Source organism: Oryctolagus cuniculus, chromosome 1 (genome assembly GCF_964237555.1).
Source record: "Oryctolagus cuniculus chromosome 1, mOryCun1.1, whole genome shotgun sequence".
NCBI classification, from domain to species: domain Eukaryota; kingdom Metazoa; phylum Chordata; class Mammalia; order Lagomorpha; family Leporidae; genus Oryctolagus; species Oryctolagus cuniculus.
Genome location: NC_091432.1, coordinates 74,741,146 through 74,758,866, shown reverse-complemented (window position 1 = coordinate 74,758,866; position 17,721 = coordinate 74,741,146). Strand labels below are relative to the sequence as shown.

The 17,721-nt window shown below is 40.2% G+C and overlaps 1 protein-coding gene and 1 pseudogene across 27 annotated transcripts in view; both read left to right on the top strand.

The window, feature by feature from the left end:
- DLG2 (discs large MAGUK scaffold protein 2) overlaps nt 1-17,721 on the top strand; it is a 2,256,157-nt gene that overhangs the window by 1,949,241 nt on the left and 289,195 nt on the right. The window lies entirely within an intron of this gene.
- LOC138850164 (cleavage stimulation factor subunit 2 pseudogene) lies at nt 7,353-9,429 on the top strand (annotated as a pseudogene).

Here is a 17,721-nt window from a genome sequence, read left to right as displayed (position 1 = left end):
AGCTATTTAGATAGAATCATATGAATACTAATATTTGACAGTTTTTGACCTAACGTATCTGCAGTTTATATTGCCCAACCTAATAGTCTGTAAAATAAGGGACAAAGCAAACATTTATGAGGCTTCTGCTCTAGCTCTGGCTGTGTGTTCTGGAGTCAGTGTGATTCTGGGACAGATAAAGAATCTGGAGACCTGAGTTTTTATCTAAGTGTCATTGCTAATGTTGATTATTCAGTTATCTCCATGGAACTCAGTCTTTTCATCTGTAAATTAGGTGGATCTCAACCTTTTTAAAAACTGTAGTCCACTCAGAACAGATAAAACATTCTGTTTCAATGGCTCAAAAAAACCGCTGTCAAGTTCTACTGGAAACAAAACCCCTGGTTATGAAGAATATAGCTATAAAGGCAAATTGTGAGGGATGGGCATTGAGGCACAGCAGGTTAAGTTGCCATCTGGGACTCCCACATGCCATATCAGAGGACCTGGTTTGGGTCCCCACACCTCCACTTTCCATTCTTCTTCCTGTTAATGAATACTGAGAGGCAGCAAATAATGGTTCAAATGCTTAGGCTCTTGTCACCAATGTGGGAGACCCAGATGGTGTTCTGGTCTCCTGGCTTTAGCCAGGCCCAACCTCAGCATTGAGGGTATTTGGGAAGTGAACCAATACACAGATCTCTCTCTCTCTCTCTCTCTCTCTCTCTCTCTCTCTCTCACCTCTCACTCTCTCACTCTCATTCTACCTTTGAAGGAGATAAAAATAAATAAAAATTTTAAAAACAAAGCAAATTGTGGGAGAATTATGTTAACACGTCTTTTGGAATAAGGATACTGATGATTAAGTGTCCAAATGTCTTGAAGCCCAATTTTTGCAACATATTAGGCCAAAATATAGTCAATGCAAGTTATGCATAATTAAAGGCCAATTAAATTATTCAGAATAAAATGGGAAAGATAATAGTAAACCTAAACCAAATTTTTAAAATTCACTCACAATAGGACATAGAATTACCTTAAAACTTAGGTCACACTTGCACAAAGTCTGTACTTACATTACTGCAGTTTGAAGCCTATATCAAGGTAATAGGAGAAATAGGTGAGTTGTGGCTAACACATAGACCAAATTCTGTGCACCTGGTGTGAGGTGCCCTGCATATGCGTGTATGTGTATGGTTGACAAATGTGTGGTGTGTGTGTGTAGAGAGAGAGTGAGAGAGAGAAACAGAGACAAGAAGAGAGCATGGGCAAATACAAACAGTTGGCATAAAAAAATTTATAAAATACAAGTCCTGTATGCATTTTCCTCTGATATTTACTATTTTTAAAAAAAAGAAAAATATTGATCATATGCTAACTAATTTCACAGCTCTCTTTTGGGTTGTGATTTATAAATTGAGAAACATTGCTCTTAAAGATGTTACCCAGATATGCTAGTTGAGTTCACTATGCCCTCCATGCAGAGCATCGGAGTCTCTTTTGCATTAGGGATTTGAAATAAGGTGTTTCTCGTTTTAAAAACGAAGAAACAAATGAACAAAAGCACATTTGGAAGTTCCTTGGGTGAATGGATCGGAAGTTGTCGGTTATAAGAAAATGTGGCTGAAACTGTGGTAAATAGCCTTGAAAGGAAAAGTGATGGCAGTGGAGGGAACAAAGAAACCAGAAGAAAAAGTGGCAGTCCTCAAATATTTGAGCAGCTACAAAGGTAACTAGATGTTGGTGTGTGTGTCAGGGGGAGGCTAGGCATGTAATATTTTTTAATTAATTGCTTATTTTCATTTTCATTTGAAAGGCAGATGAACAAAGGGACAGAGAGATAGAAAGATAAAGAGGGAGATCTGGTTCACTTCCCAAGTGCCTACAACAGCCAGGCCTGGGCCAGGCCAAAGTTAGGAGCCTGGTCCTCAGTGTAAGACTACCACATCGGCCGGCGCCGCGGCTCACTAGGCTGATCCTCCGCCTAGCGGCGCCGGCACACCGGGTTCTAGTCCCAGTCGGGGCGCCGGATTCTGTCCCGGTTGCCCCTCTTCCAGGCCAGCCCTCTGCTGTGGCCAGGGAGTGCAGTGGAGGATGGCCCAAGTGCTTGGGCCCTGCACCCCATGGGAGACCCGGAGAAGCACCTGGCTCCTGGCTCCTGCCATCGGATCAGCGCGGTGCACCGGCCGCAGCGCACTGGCCGCGGCAGCCATTGGAGGGTGAACCAACGGCAAAAGGAAGACCTTTCTCTCTGTCTCTCTCTCTCACTGTCCACTCTGCCTGTCAAAAAAAAAAAAAAAAAGACTACCACGTGAGTGACTGAGACCAAAGTACTTGCATAATCAACCTGCTGCCTTCCAGCGTACTCATTAGCAGGAAGCTGCACTCAAATGTGGGATGTGGGTTTCCCAAATGGCGACTTAATTACTGCTTCTCATGCCCATCCCAGAACCCAGGGTGGATAGTCACTCATTCAGTCTTCTAAGCATTTAGTGAACATCAGCTACTTGTTTATTTCTGTGCTAGAGACTGAAATCTAAAAGATAGCAAATGTGACTGAGTAATCTTTATGAAAAGATTTATGGTTTTCCAATGATGTGAGACTTAAGCATGACTGATAGCTAATGCAAATCTACATAGATATCCAGAGTATTTAGAAATGATTTATTTTTTTGAGTGGCTTTATTACTGATTCATATAACCCTTTGTTTACCAGCATTACCGCTTGAGTCCATTTCTAAATACTTCTAGTGTTCACTAGTGTGCAGGTGCTCTCAGAAGTTACAGAGCAGCAGTTGCTCTCAGAAAAAGGGCTGTAAGCTCACTAACCCAGCCAAAACTTGTCCCAGTGCTGCTCTCACCGCTCCCCTTTCCAGCTGAGGCATGAGACTATAAAAGAACTTCCATCTGAACTTTAAAGAAGATTTGTAGAATTCTAGCTTTAAACATTTTTTCCTGAGAAAAATCATTAAGCCTTCTTTTTAATTTAAATTATTCAATTTGCAGGAAAGCATATATCATAATGAATATATCAATCTTCTAAATTTCTCTCAAAGTCTGAGTCTTGATTTTACTGTTTTGGGCTTCTGCTAAACTCTTTTAAACTCAAAAAATAAATCCATTAGAAATTTGATCCCCATCATTTCACTGTATGGAAATTCAATGCTAAAGCTTGTTTGAGGTCATCTGTGAGATTATTATCAATATACTGAAGATAAAGACAGACATATTTTGGTTCAATATAAAATTAAACTTCTAAGTGTAAGAGCCACTGAGGTAGGTAATAAGTTTCGTCAATGTAAGAGACATTCAAGGTTTAAGAATAGTTGAAGATTACCTGGCTTCTGGTAGGATGAGGAGAGAGAAGTTACACAAAATTGCTATTCAGCTTCCTACCAACCTAGACACTGTATGTACAGATTAAACAGTGGCTTCTTCAACCCACAGCTGCTTTCTTTTCCAGAAGAGCTTCCTTACCTTCCAGAATCACATCCCAAATTACAAAATGGCTTTCTCCTTAAATGGGTTTAAAGTATCAATTTTATCTAAGTCAATCAGTACAGACTTTATAATGAGTCTCTGAAAACATTGCCACAGCCCAGCAAAATCAAATTATTAATAACAATAATTACTAATTCAAATAACAACAAAGTATCAATAACATCAATGATTTTTCTTAATTGTTCTTAATTGTCTGTTGTATAGCAAATGCTGGTCTACATGCTTTAAGAACATAGTTTAATAATAAAACTATCAAGTGGTACAGCTCTTATTCTTCTTAACAGATAAAATTGAGAAAGAGAGAAGACACAAGTCATAAGACCTCTTGTAAGTGGCAGAATATGAAGTCAGTGAGTGTACTAACTCCAGAGAATAAACTCAGAACCACTAACCTACATATAATGTCTGTTAAGTGGGTGTCTCTGACACTTCCTAATATGTGTTTAGTCATTTAAACCATTGAGAATCATGAAGCATAGGAAGAACACTCTCCATAGGCTCTCTGTTGCAATGCATGCCTGTTACAAAAGACAGAATAACCAGACACGAACAAGAGTATATTAACATTCCCTATGCACAAGGGAGACAATCAAGGAATTAGTAATTTTCAAAGAAGTGGCTTGGAATTTCAGCTTATAAAGCCTCTTCAACAAGGAGTGATACCTTTTTTAGAGAAGTGACAAGACAAAGGAAAAAGAGTTTGAATGTCCACAAGCACAGGCAACCACCTGGGGATGGGCAATTAGGTGGCAGGTAAAGGCTCCTTAGTAGTGTTTGGTACTGCAGATTCCTTCACACCATTTCTAAACTGACTAGGGCCCAAGGTTGACTTTTGTGATTAACCTTTGTTCTCTTCAAATAGAAAGGGGATAGGGGAGCAGGATACCTTTTGTCTATAAATCTATGTCCTACTTTTAAGCAAGCAGAGGAAGGGGCAGCCAGCTTTTCTGCATCTGTTTTTTGGTTCAACAACCCTTCATATTTAGGGTTGCAATATTCTGTTCCCTGTAATCATATACATTATAGCTTAAATATCCTTCTTAAAATTTGAAATACTATATCATAAATTTTCTTCAGTGGGAAATGGTAAGTAATTTCTAGTACATCTGTCCAGTCAAGTTTTAAGAAACCATTAAAATGCTTTTGACAAAGAGCTGTTAGTAGATAGAAGAAATGAATGCAGTTACAGCAAATGAAACAGTAAAGTTCAAAATGTTGGTATAGTGTGAGCTCCTCTTAGTTTAAAAACATGTTCATGAAGAATACCTAGGGGTATGTTTATTGAAGCTCATTTCATAATAGCTAAGACATGAAATCAACCTATGTGCCTGACAACTGAAGACTGGATAAAGAAATTATGAGATATGTACTCTATGGAATACTATACAGCTGTAAAAAAGGGAAATCCAGTCATTCGCAATAAAATGGATGAATCTGGGAAACATCATACTGAGTGAAATAGTGTCATATGTTCTCCCTGATCTGTGATAACTAATAGAGCACCTAAAAAGAAATCTGTAGAAGTGAAATTGACACTTTGAGAAGCAAGGACTTGAACTGCTCTTGTCTTGACTGTTGAGGAATAGTTTTTTTCCCCTCTTAATACTATTTGTTGAACTCTTTACTTAACATAGAGTTAATTGTATGTGTATAAAGTCAATAGAAAATAGATCTCAGTCAAAAATAAGTGTGGGAATAAGAGAGGGAGGAGGAAGTTTGTAACTGTAAAGCTATATAGTTCTGCATACATTCCTACTAACTTAATTCTAAGGGTACAGTTTAAAAACTTGCTATGGGACTCCAATCCCATTAAGCTGGGTGGTAAAAATACCATCTTAAGTGCTAAAGTGATCATATTAAGTGTTAAGTTATCATATAGATGGGATTAAGTGCTAAAGTGATCATATAAATAAGATCAAGTGTCTGGCAATAATGAAAGAATTTAAAAGGAGAGAATGTTCCAACATGGAAAGTAGTCCACACAGCAGACTCATAGAATGACAATCACTCTAAATAACACCCTGACTTCTGAATCAGCCCTTAAGGCATTCTGGTCTGGCTGAACAGCCCATGAGAGCATTTCAGGCATAGAAAGCCAAGACACTGTGACAAAAGAAAAAAAAATGCCCTGCATGAAGGATCTCTGTGAATAAGACCCCAGTGGAAAGAAGTGGCCACCAAAGAAGAGTATACATTTCTTTGAAGGGACAAGAGAACTTCCACTCTGCTTATGGCCTCGTCTAAATACTCATGGAGACTGTGGATTTCAAAGGCTTCCATAGTCTTGGCAGCTCATGTCAGGAGCCTTGCATGATCACTGACGTCATACATAAGAGTGTTAATTTAACAATTAACACAGGAGTTACTGTGCATTAACTTCCCATGCAGGACCTCTGTCCTCAATGAGTTGTATTAAGAGAATTAATGATAAAACTTGTTCTCAAACAGTTTTGTGTGTGTGTATGTGTGTGTGCAAATTGTTGAAATCTTTACTTAATATAGAGTTGGCCTTCTGTGTATAAAGTTAATTGAAAATGAAAAAAAAGAAATACCTAGGGGTGGGCATTTGTCCTAGCAATTAATATATATTACAGAGCCTGGGTTCAGAACCACCTTCAGCTCCTGACTCTATGTTAATGATAATGCAGACAGTAGTATTGACTCAAGTAATTGGATTCTTGCCATCCACCTGGGAGATCTGGATTGAGTTCTTGGCTTCTGACTTTGGTCTGCCTCATTCCTGATTTAGGAGTCATTTGTAAGAGTGAAGCAACAAATTGCAGCTCTCTATTGCTCTTGCTCTCTCTCTTTCTCTCTCAAAAAATGAATGAAAGAAAAATATCTAGAAAAAAATGACAAAAGTACTCAGAATAATTGATCCTTTTCTTTAAAAAGCTCTTCTGTTTTTTTTTTTTTTTTCTGGCAATGAACTTGAATTATTTCTACCACTCTTTTTTTTTTAAAGATTTATTTACTTGTTTGTTTTAAAGCCAGAATTACAGAGAGGAAGAAATAGAGAGAGATCTTCCATCTCTTGGTTCACTCCCCAGATGGCCACAATGGCCAGGGCTGAGCCAGTCCTGGATCTAGGTGCCAGGATCTTCTGAGTCTTCCACTTGGGTGCAGGGACCCAAACACTTGTGTCATCCTCCATTGCTTTCCCAAGCACACTAGCAGTGATCTGGTTCAGAAGTGGAACAACTGGAACTCAAACTGGTGCCCATATGGGATACTGGCACTGCAGAAGGTGGCTTAAGCCCCTGCACCACAGTGCTGACCCCACCATTTTTTAAAGGTTTATTTTGACTTTGTTCCTATAAAGCAATTTATTTTTCTCATATCAATTGTTTGGTTTCTGCTTTGACATTATGGTATATAAAGTATCATGCTCTTTTATTTAATGAAAATTTAGTTAAATGGTCATATGTTTACTTAGCAGTGAATGAATCTGTATAGAAATGGCCAACTCAGTATCACTATAAAACATATACTTATTAAGGTACATAAGGACTGCCAATTCAACTTTGCCCAGCGTAGATTCTGTGGGTTTTAGAAACGTTGTTGTAATCAGCAGCCCTGAGAACTACGATCTTGTATTTTTCAGCTTTAAAAAGGTGGTGTAGACTGGTTGGGCTGATTCAGCAGACTTAGTGATGTGATTTGTAGTCAGTTTTGGTTGGTCCTCCTAGTGTGTGCTGTCTGCAGTCCCAGGATGTAGTGCCTGGCTTAGGGGCAGAGGAAAAGTAAATCTTGTTTAACTAGGGGTGATCAGCCTAAGGAGGCATAGGGTATTCCATTTTCACAAAGTCTTGGGCCTTCCCATGCAGAGGCTGTTATAGTTTGAAATAGGTGTTTAGAAAGCACTACTTTTGTTTTTGATTCATGAACTGTCATTTCAGTACCACAAACTTTGTTTCATAATTTTCTCCTACTTTGCTTTGATTCTAAATGGAAGTGTTTTTACAATTTTAAATGTTCTATCTAGAGTCACCAATGAGTGACTAATGATATTATCTTTAGTGGCAACAAGTGTCAAAAGTCAGAATAATTACGGAAGTGTGCTTAGGTTTACCAGAAGCTGTAGGAAGAGAGCAATGGCAGCTTTGACTGTTAGAGACCCTGAGGTGGATTGTTCTCTACATTCTGTATTTGTGGGAAATATTCTTTATGAAGCTACTGAAGAACAATTAAAGGACATCTTTTCTGAGATTGGACCCGTTACTAGTTTTAGATTGGTATATTATATTATAGGGAGACAAGAAATCCAAAGGGTGCAGCTTCTGTGAATACCAAGACCAAGAGACAGCACTTAGTGCCATGCGGAACCTGAATAGACATGAATTCAGTGGGAGAGCACTTTGAGTGGACAATGCAGCCAGTGAAAAGAACAAAGAACTCAAGAGCCTTAGAACTGGTGCCCCAGTCGTTGAGTCACCTTATGGAGAGACCGTCAGTCTTGAGGATGCTCCTGAGTCCATTAGCAAAGCTGTTGCCAGTCTTCCACCAGAGCAGATGTTTGAGCTGATGAAACAAATGAAGCTCTATGTCCAGAATAGTCCCCAGGAAGCACAGAACATGTTACTTCAAAACCCTCAGCTGGCATATGCTTTGCTGCAAACACAGGTAGTGATGAGAACTGTGGATCTGGAGATTGCCCTGAAAATTCTGCATCGCCAGACAAATATCCCAACAGATTACAGGCAACCCCCAACCAGTCTATGGTGCTGAGCCTGGCTCTGGATCTAGTGTTTTGATGAACCAGCCAAATCCTCAGGCCCCTCAGGCCCAGTGTGTGGGTGGAATGCACATCAATGGTTCACCTCCTCTGATGCAAGCTTCTATGCCAGGTGGTGTTCCAGACCAGGGCAGATCGCAGCTGCTGTCACAGGACCTGGCCTTGGTTCTTTAGCTCCTGGAGGAGGAATGCAGACCCAGGTTGGAATGCCAGGAGGTGGACCAGTGCCCATGGAATGATGACAAGTGCCGATGCAAACCCCAGAGCAACTCTACAGTGAGGACTTTGCTGTAGAGATCTCTTAGGAGATGCTCCAAATGACCCATGGGGAGGCACTTTACTTTCTGTAACTGGAGATGTAGAGGTTAGAGGTTACCTGGGACCACTTCATCAGGGTCCACCCATGCATCACGTCCCTGGCCATGAAAGCCATGGCCTATCCCAACATGAGATGAGGGGAGGGCCACTAGCTGAGCCTAGACCTCTGATGCAGAGCCAAAAGGACCCATGCTAGATCAGAGGGTCTACCTTTGGATGGCAGAGGTAGATGAGATCCACGAAGAATAAATGTATTAAGTATGGAGGCCCAAGCCATGGAGGCAAGAGGATTAGATGCCAGAGAACTGGAGGCCAGAATGATGGAAGCCTGTGCCATGGAGGCCTGTTCTATGGAGGCCCATGCCATGGAAGTCCATGCTATAGAAGTCAGAGGAATGGAGGCTAGAGATATGGACACCAGGGTCCTAGTACCTGGACCTAGAGGACTTCTACCTAGTAGAATGCCAGGTCCCAGTCCAATTAATATGGTGGCTTGTTCCCAGGGAACCAGACAGGTCCCAGTCATGCAGGGAGTGGGCATGCAAGAAGCAAGCCTGCAGGGTGGAAGCCAGCCTGGTACCTTTAGTTCTGGGCAGAACCAAGTCACTCCACGGGATCATGAGAAGGCTTCTTTGATCATGCAGTTTCTTCAGCTGACTGCAGACCAGATTGCCATGCTGCCTCCTGAGCAAAGGCAGAGTGTCCTAATCTTAAAGGAACAAATCCAGAAATCCACTGCAGCACCTTAAAAGGTTTTCAAAGCTGCCTGACAACAGAGCTGGAAATTATTTCCATAACTTTATTGAAATGTGGCAAAAAGATGACTTCAGCATCCTAACCCCTGACTAACTCAGTTGGTGCCAAGCGGAAGACTCCTATCACCTCCTCTCAGAAAAAACTGATTCATTTTGTTGTCTTAGTTTGTATATTTTCTGTGACTTGAAATAAACTTTGAACAAATTTGAAATAAACTTTGAACACTGCAGATTGATATCCATGACCTTTTTGGTTTTAAAAAGCTGAACACCAAGGGTGAAACCTTAGATGTGTTTTCTACTCTCCTACAGCATTGTACTTTAATGTTATATTGCAGCTTGCTCTTTAGGTTAACCATTCGTTCTTCTTGATAATATTTGAGAATTTCTCAGAAGCAGTGTTTTCTTGAATTTAGTTTTTGCTTAATTTGCTTCCAGCAAGAATAATAAGGCTTTGCCCTTTAGAAACTCTCTCAAAACTCTGAGTCTTCTGGGAAAAAACAGCACATGCTTAGAGCTGTAACATGGTCAAAAGGCCACCAAAGCAAAGAGCATAGCACAGCAATTTATTTAGTTTAGAAACATCTAAATATCAAAATGCATTTTTTGTCAATAGTGGATCTGAACATTCATAGTTCAAGGTTAAGACAAAAGATTGTGTTGGTGCTGGTTTGGATATATCAACAAGACTCTGACATTTTCTTGTCTGTTCTAAAACTTCAATCTTGTAGTCAACTTTAAAAACCCCACTAATTTTTCACATGTTCAAGATGAAATAAAAACAACAAAAATCAAGTGAACAAAATACATTTCATCCTATCTTCCAGGAAATTACTAACCTGCAGCCCTATATTATAAACCAAATTTATCCTGGGAACTTAAAACATAAAAAGCTCTAGAACTTTTATGGCTTATTTTAAGAAGACCAAATGTGGAGGACAAGCATTCGGGTTGCCTGGTAGGTCTGTTCCTGCTTCCGACCTTGCAGATAGTTCTGAACATAATCAGTGCTGTAACCTGGGGTCTTCTTGCCTAGTATTCTCTCTCTCTCTCTCTCTTCCCCCCCCCCCCCATAGTGGCATTAAAGAGGAACATTGTTTCTCTCCATCAAGCCAACTTCAAGAAGTTAAAAGTTACCTTAATAAATAGTAAAGTTCTACTGGAACTACTTTTGATCCTATTTGTATTCTCAGAATACTATTCCCTGGGTTAGGGATTATGGTCAGATCAATTCAAAATCTGGCATAGGCTTAGAGAATGTAATAGCATATTGCTTTACATGGCAAGCAAAAAAATGCAAAGATAAGCAACTTGATAGACACTGAAATGAAGGAATTTTCTACTCATGATACATAATAATTTACAACAAATAAATAAACTATTTCATATTAACCCAGCAAAGAAAACATGCTCAAAATAGCTGAAGAGCTTTCTGGGTGTCCTGCTCATCTCCAATTCAGCTTGGATGACAATTACGCAGAGTTTATTATTTTCATTACCTTTTAAGTCCACTTCCATGAATACCAGGACCTTGATATGCCGATTTGAGATCAGAGTAAAACCTTACTCATCAAGAACTCATAAGTTTCAGGGAACACTAGCTTTCCAAATCAATGGCCTTGGAGATGAGAATAGTTGGTCAGCAGTTGTCTAAAAGGAACCACATTTTTGATGTTACGGTGCGTATTATCCTAAAGTCTTATTAAAGTTCATTTAGGTAACTGAAATCCAAGTGAACAAATTGGCAATAGTGTTGGTATCCCAATCTATCCCTACGGAAACACCTATCAGTGTCTTTTACTGGTGTAATAGCACAGTTAGATATCATGGGTCCATGAGCTACATTTATTGTGTTGAGAATGGTGACTAAAAAACCAATCTCACTAATCCTTCATGTCATACCAGAGGTTTCTGAATAATTAGAAACAACCATTTGCTCATTCTTGGTCACTTAATAGTAGGAAAATTGGTGTTATAATGCCAATTCAGTAGGAACATTCTCATAAATCTATAACGAGTTGAACTCTGGGTATAACTAAATGTGAAGTTTTTTCCCCTCTTTTGAGGGCCTGGGGCTTCTTTTCTCCTAGTGATTCATGGTGACTACTAACATCCCAGAGCAGATGTGGTAATTGTAGGCTAAGGTTGTAGATGACAGAAATAACAAGCATTTTGATAAGACAAAGAAATGACCTTCTGCTTATGTCATTTGGTGAATGATTATTTGGTAAATAGGGGGGTAGTAAGCATCCCCCCCAAAAAAAAACTATTGAAATTGTAAATTCTGGGGCCGGCACCCTGGCACAGTAGGTTAATCCTCTGCCTGCGGCGCCCGTATCCTATATGGGCACCTCTTCCAATTAAGCTCTTTGCTGTGGCCTGGGAAAGCAGTGGAAGATGGCCCAAGTGCTTGGGCCCCTGCACTTGCATGGGAGATCGGGAAGAAGCACCTGACTCCTGGCTTCGGGTTGGCGCAGCTCTGGCCATTGTGACCATTTGAGAAGTGAACCAGTGGAAGGAAGACCTTTCTCTCTGTCTCTCCCTCTCACTGCCTGTAACACTACAAATAAATAAAATTTTAAAAAAATTGTAAATTCTTTCTTAGTTTTTAAACAAGACATTAATAAGTCCCCTTAATAAAAACAGTGATAAGGAGCCTTTGTGTTGACTACAAAAGTTATCTTAAGATGGAGTTCAAATTTTTTCAGTTATTTCTCAACAGAATAATAGATGACAGGATAGCTGACTTTAAATTATAATACAATTTTGATTACAATTTACAAATGTTCAAGATTTTCTTCCCCAAATGGAAAGCCCAGAAAATACAACAAGAGTCATTAAGCAACAAAAAAAATCCTTCATTTTTATGACAAGCAAAATCAAAGCATAAATTGTGTTCACACGATATAAGATTATGTTTAATGTAGTAGAATGTATGTAGTTGGTGTTATGTGGGGATAGAGGTCTTGGTAATTTTATGTTCATTGTTTATTATTTATGTTTATTACTAAATTTTTGTTATTATTCAATAAGTTTTTATTTAAAAAGGAAAAAAATCAGAATTGAAACCTCCTAACTTTGCTTGTTAGATAATTGATTAAAGAGAAAGAAATGCTTCACAGATTTACACATCTCTCCTGGGTGGAAGCATTCTTGGCCTATAATTATCTAAAATAATTATGACAAGAACTTCATGGTTGAGTGCCCTGGAAGTTAACAAATCAACATTTGTAATCATGCCTGCATCATAGAAGGAAAGAACAAAAAATGAAGCAACAGTATTCTACCAATTTTAATGTATTCTACGGCAAGTCTTCTGTGTAGCACAATTTTGCAAATATAGTTGGCCTGTGTGGCCATGGGTTCCATATTCTCAAATTTAACCAGCTGTGCAAAAAAATGTTGTGTCTGTACAGTTGTGTCTGTACAGAGTGTGTACAGACTTCTTCCCCTTGTCATCATTCCCTAAACAATAAATATAGCAACTATTTACAAGGCACTTATATGGTATTAAGTACTATAAGCTATCTAGAGATGACTTAAAATATGCTGGAGGATTCATATAGGCTATACACAAACATTGTGCCATTTTAGATGAGGAACTTGAGCATCTGTAGATTTTGGAGTCCATGAGGAGTTGAAGTTCTGGGGGCCAAACCACCTTGAAAATGGAGGGATGACTGTGTTGGTAAAATGGCTATAAAATCCTTGCTTTGTTTTAAGCTAAAATGCAGGAATCATATATAGGTTCCCAAGAACTGAACCTATATCATGAAGGAGGACCCTGTAATTCAGGTCTAAACTAATAACGTTTTAACCATGAGACAGGTTATTGCCAAAAGTAGAGTAGGAATGGCCCCTTACCTGAGAGTTGCTCAGATGTGTCCAGGGATTTTTGTTTGGCGTTTTGTGATTTATGAAACTGGGCCATCAGAAATGCTATGCTGGGTCGTACTAGTAGTATCTTCAGTCAAATAAAGGTCCCAAACATTAAAAAAGTGACATGAGAAATGCTGAAATAAAGGAGGTGCTATGGGAATGGTGGCACACTAAGTCATTAACTCAGTGTGAAAAATTTAAAAAGACTCCCAGAAGCAGCAGTGTTCAACTGTGTTTTAGAAGAATGAGTGGAGCGGACTAAAAGGAAGAAATAGGTTCTGTATAAAGTCCTCACATTTTCTAAGAAGATGATAAGAGATACTGTTAGGAAAGCAAAATTGTGCAAAATTGTGAAGGACTTTTATGCACTCCACTAACTATGTGGCTTTATGCTATTCTTGATGAGGAGTTAACAGAGGATCTTAACACTGGTGAGAGAAAATCAGGTCATCATTTTAGAGTCCTCTGACCACTGGAGTGGCTAACACAGTAAGGGAAGGTTAGATAAGAGAGAGGAAACAGGGGCTGACATTGTGGCACAGCAAGATAAGCTATGGCCTACAATGCCAGCATCCTTTATGAGTGCCACCTGGGAAAGCAGCTGAGGGTGGCCCAAGTGCTTGGGTTCCTGCCACCCACGTGGGAGAACTTGGCTGGCTGGAGCTCCAGGCTCTTGGCTTCAGCTTAGCCCAGCCCCAGCTGTTGCAGCTATTTGGGCAGTGAACCAGCAGATGAAGAGTAACTCTCCCAGCTGCCCACCTTCTACCTTTGCCTTTCAAATAAGGAAAATTAAAAAAAAAAAATGTTTTAAAGAGTGGGAACAAATTTGGAAAGAGTTTACCCATGTAGTGGCAGTGGCAACAGAGAGGAACTTATAGACTAGAGTGACATTTTGGAAGCAGAATTCATGGGATTTGACGGCTGTTTAGATGTAGAATTGATGTTTGTAGGATGAAATTTCTAGCTAAAATTGCCATATTTGTGGCACCATTAACCAAAGACTTTATGCCCTCTAAAATCCAAGAATTGTTCCAAATCCATCTCACATCCATAGTTGATTTCTTTTGTCTAATGATTATGTGATATCTGATATTTCTCCTAAAGTTTTAACTTTATGAAAAGATATTTTTTTGTTTGGCCTCCTTAAACATACAGTTCGAAGATGATACAAGAACAAATGTGAGTGATTTGACCAAAACTGCCCAGCTGATTTTTGCAGGGGTGGGATAGAACCGAGTCATCGTATTGCAGTTTTTTAAGTTTTAAATCAAATCATAAATCTGGTAGCCATGCCTCCCTACCTTTTTTTCATTGCCACTGGTAGCTGGTGGGGAGTGAAAATGACAATCACAATGTAGCCTCTACCTAGAACAGTCCCTGGATTCCTGGGTCCCTCCACACTCTCATCTGTTCAGAGGGTTCTATGTGACTTAAAATCAGCATCACCCTCAAATCTGTTTTCAGCTTATATTAACCAGGGAATAAATGGATTTGGTGATCATATTGGGTGAGATTCTCTATGCAGAAGTTGTGGAAATAAACCTGTTCCATTTCCTGGTGGTAAGCACTGCTTCAATACTGCTAACAAAGCACAAAATCTCAACCTCAGTGAACAGAGAGGGACAGTTTTGGTCCCTGCAAATCAGAAATTCTCTACTAAAAGTACTGGAGTTATTTTTCAATACTAGGAGAGTCATTTATCAGTTCTTTTCTTTTTTTTAAAGATTTATTTATTTATTTGAAAGAGTTACACAGATAGAGGAGTGGCAGAGAGAGAGAGGTCTTCCATCTGCTGGTTCACTCCCCAATTGGCCGCAACGGCCGGAGCTGCGCTGATCTGAAGCCAGGAACCAGGAGCTTCTCCTGGGTCTCCCATGTGGGTGCAGGGGCCCAAGGACTTGGGCCATCTTCTATTGCTCTCCCAGGCCATAGCAGGGAGCTGAATCAGAAGTTGAGCAACTGGGTCTCGAACCGGCGCCCATATTCAAGCCAGGGCATTAACCCACTGCGCCACAGCGCGGCCCCCTATTCTTTTCTTTTGTTAAAAATTTATTTTATTTATTTGAAAGAGGTAGAGACAGAGACAGAGAGAGGTCTTCCATCTGCTGGTCCACTCCACAATGGCCAGGATCCAGGAGCTTCTTCTGGGCCTCCCAGGTGGGTTCAAGGGCCTGAGGACTTGGACCTTCCTCTGCTGCTTTTTCCAGGTGGATCAGCAGGGAGCTGGATCTGAAGTAGAGTAGCAGGGACTCATCTGGGATGCTGGCACTGCAGACCAGGGCTTTAACCAGCTGTACCACAATGTACCCCCTTTTCAGTTCTTTTCTGAACTGATTAGAAACCAGTTCAGTAACTGTTGCTGATTAGAAATAGGCAGATGAGACAGATATTTGTGAATAGGGAGAGAGTTTTCATCTACAGGGGTTTTTACTGTCTGTCTCTAGGAACCTGTGGTTTCAGGATGCTTGGAGAGGGAGAGGTTTCATGATGAACACTCCTAAGTGCAATTTTCCTTAAGGCAGATCTGATGTCTTGTAGGATCAATTCTGACTTGTGGCTGATTGACTTGGTAAAGGTGATGAAATCCATGTGTTGAATGATCTATAATTGTACAGCTCCCGTCCTTCTGGGGAGTTTGATTATCTGCCTCCTTGCCTGACTAAAGGACTCATCTGATTTCAGCATGCTCCCTTGTCATCTATAACTACGATTGGCAGATTCAATAGCATTGCAAAATAAATGAGCTAAGTATTGCCTTGAAATTTTATTAACTTTTTTTCTTAATTTTTTGTGAGGAGAGAAATGCATATAGAAAAAATGCAATTCCACACATATAGGTATTGTTTAACAAGACTTTCTTTAATTTTATAAACCAAGATAAAACCCTAGAGACTCTCACAGCTCTCAAGGGCAGCCATTCTGTCAGGACCAGTTAGAAATCTTAGTTATATTCTCATTTTATTCCTAAAAGTCCTTTGAAAAATTTTTAAATCTCCAAACTGAGCAGATTCAATCCTTCAATTTTTTAACTTCAATTTTATTGATGTGAAAGGCAGTGAGGCAGAGATGTCCTACTGGTTTACTTCTCAAATGCCCACAACAGCCAGGGTTGAGCCAGTCCAAAGCCAGGATCCAGGGACTCAATCCAGGTGGGCCATCATCCATTGCTTCCCAAGGTGTACATTAGCAGGAAGCTGGAGTTGGAAGAAGAGCTGAAACTGGAACCCAGGCATTCCTGTTAGGAATATGAGCATTCCAAACAGCAACTTTATTGCTACACCAAACATCCTGGTCAGTTTTGTTTACCTAGTGATAATGTGTTTCTGTAAACATGTTTATACCTTTTTTTTTTTTAATAACGGTGTGACTCAGTGAGTTAAGCTGCTGCCTGCAAAGCTGGCATCCCATATGACTGCCAGTTTGAGTCTTGGCTAGCTCCCTGCTAATGCACTTAGGAAAGCAGAGAGGATGACCAAAGTGTTTGAACCCCTGCCACCCACATGGGAGACTGAGATGTAGTTACAGGCTCCTGCCTTCCTGCCTGGCCCAGCTCTAGCTGTTTTGGCCATTTGGGGAGTGAACCAGCAGATGGAAGACCTCTCCTTTTGCCCCTTCCCCTTCTCCCTCCCTCTCCTTCTCCCTCTCTCTCCCCCCTCCCTCCCTCCCCCTTCTCTCCCCCTCCCCCTCCTCCATTCCTATCCCTCTCCCTCCCTCTCTCCCCCTCTCCCCCTCCCCCACTCCTCTCTCCTCTCTCTCTCCCCTCTCTGTTCTCTCTCTCTCCCTCCCTCTCTCCCTCTCTCTCCCCCTCCTCCTCTCCTTCCCCCTCTCCCTCTCCCTCCTTCACCAACACTATCTTTCAAATAAATAAATTAAATTAAACATTTGCACTGAAAACTCTCCCATCTCAAGTGAGCTTCATTACCTCCTATTTTTTTTAACATAGGATTTTGTAGCCAGTGTACACTTTAAATTTAATAAATGAAACAACAGGGAGAATGAGTAGGTGGTTACCATGGTGACCACAACATCTGATTTAATCAGCAACAGATAGGGCAGGGAAGCAGTGCTATATTAAACTTGATTCCAACAATGATCAATAGTTGAGGAGGGAAATGAAAATGTCTGGGCTCCACTTATCAAGTGGTCATTCGATCAATGGATGAAAAAGCAATATCAGAATTGTGGCTTCAGATACGTACACTGTACAGATCAAAATAAGAGTCCTTTACCATATTTAGGAAATGCTTTTAGAAAGAATTAAACACTATTCTGATTTTCTCATTCTAGCTATTCATCCTAAAATACCAGGAGAAGCTTTAAACAACAAGGGCTTGATATTGGCATTAAACGATCCACTACTTTAGAGGAAATCAAGAGAGGGATTAATTTCTCATACTGAAGGAACTTTCTTGACTTGCTTTTGCCATTTGCACTCAAGTAATGAAGTTAGAGAAGGTCCACTTTTTGAATACTCTTCCCACCTAAGGACCCACTTAAGCAGGCATTTCCTGCCCTCCTGGAGCCTGCAGATTCCAGCCTACAGGGCTTAACACG